This window comes from Octodon degus, unplaced genomic scaffold (assembly GCF_000260255.1).
Source record: "Octodon degus isolate 3935 unplaced genomic scaffold, OctDeg1.0 scaffold00203, whole genome shotgun sequence".
Lineage (NCBI taxonomy): Eukaryota > Metazoa > Chordata > Mammalia > Rodentia > Octodontidae > Octodon > Octodon degus.
Genome location: NW_004524779.1, coordinates 2,106,744 through 2,108,636, shown reverse-complemented (window position 1 = coordinate 2,108,636; position 1,893 = coordinate 2,106,744). Strand labels below are relative to the sequence as shown.

The 1,893-nt window shown below is 45.0% G+C and overlaps 1 pseudogene; it reads right to left on the bottom strand.

Moving 5' to 3' along the window:
- Positions 1-997, bottom strand: part of LOC105743997 — a 15,064-nt pseudogene extending 14,067 nt beyond the window's left edge.
- Positions 998-1,893: the final 896 nt, after the last annotated feature.

Below are 1,893 nucleotides of genomic sequence, written 5' to 3'. Positions count from 1 at the left end.
AAAATAAAAAAAAAACATCCTTTTAGAAAAGTTCATCAAAACAAAATAAGCTGGAGGCAGTGGTATGTTTGTTTGTAAAGTACACTAGTGCCACCACACCTACTCTCAATTGCCCTCTCAGTGAGTCCCGGGGGTGGGACTGGCATGGCAGGCCCCTGGCCCCTGTGCCTGCTTGCAGGTGCTTTAATCCACTATTTGGCTGGTCCTATACTAGCTGAATTATGTAAGACCTGAGTTCCAAGGGGTCTATTTTTTATTATTATTTTTTAATGTATTTAGTACAGGGTCTACAGGATCTCACTATGCAGTTCAGACTCCTAGTGATCCTCTCAAGTGCTGGAATTACAGGAACAATTCACCACATCCAGTCTCAATCACAATCTCAGGGTGCCCCAGGGATGGGGCTGGCACAGAATGCTGGGGATTGAACCCCGGCCACTGTGTTCTGCCTAAGCAAGGGCATTAGTCCACTGAGCTATCTGGCCGGGCTTTATTTACCATAAAATTAAAGAAACAAAGTTACAGCATATGAAAGTTCAAAAAGCACAGATATGCAAAAAGAAATGGCTCCCAGGCATGGCAGAGCACCCTTGAAGTCCCAACACTTGGGGAGCTGCTAAGGCAGGATTCCCATGTGTTCGAGGTTGGCCTGGGCTACATACATAATGAACTACATGATGAGACCTCTTATCTATTGAACAAATTAAATAATTTTTAAAGATACTAGACTGGTTTTAACTCAATTCATTTTTTTTTAATTATTTATTTATTTATTTAGTGTGTGTGTGGCCAGCTCAGCCCACCAGGGGGCGGGGGCTGGCTGGCATGTGGTGCTGGGGGATTGAACCGCAGTCCCTGTGCTTTGCTTGGTTAGCTTGTTCTAAGTAGGTGCTTTAGACCACTGAGCCATCTCACCAGCCCCCTGTTATATCCTTTGACAGAAAGACACGCTGCAGTTTTTCGAAACTTGAACTCACTGTGTAGCCCAGGACAGCCTCCAACTCGGAGCCATCCTCCTGCCTCAGCTTCCCAAGTGCTGGGACTAGGGCTATAGGTCATCACAAGGGCCTTGCGTTCAGTATGCAATGCTAAGAAGCAAGAACCTGGGGAGGTTATACAAGGAAAAATAACAATGCTTAACAGGTAGAGAAGAGACTGGACAGATGGGGACGGGTCGCCACATGCCGCTGATCCACCGGTTCACAGAACCTCGTAATGTAGTCCAGGTCGGCCTTGAATTCACTTTGTAGTGATGTCCTCCTGCCTCAGCTTCCAGAGCGCTGGTATTATAGACAGCTACATTAAGTCAAATAGGCACTCAGATGGGGCTGGGCCCTCGAGGACATCAGTGCGGAAGAGGAGAACACATCAGGACTGTGGCTGGAGGCCATCTGAAGATTGAAGTCGCCATTGACAGATTTATGTCCTTTCCTAAAGGATGCATGGAAGCTGGGCATCATTGGGACCACCCTTTTGAGGTCTCCTGTATAAATAGACCAAATAAATAAGTAAATAGACCACGATTTCACTAGGGTGAGGCATCCACGTACAGAGGCTAAGGCTGCTAAAATGGAGACTGAAGATACGACCATAGATTGTTCAATCGAGATTAATGATGTCATTCATAGCACATGCTGCTATTGGATCAATATCAGCCAAGCAGTTATACTTATAATCTTATTAGTTGATTCTCATTTAATCCATGTTATACCCATGTTGTGACTTTGCTCTATAAAACTTTGTCAAAAAACTGGCTTGTTGACAACCCATTCGGGACCCATCCTGTCTCTCAGGAGCTGTGTCTCTCTCCCTCAGAATAAATTTTCCTACTCTTAACCTCTTTTGGTTCTTAACATCCATTCTCCAGTTTAGGGAAACACAGACTTGACATAT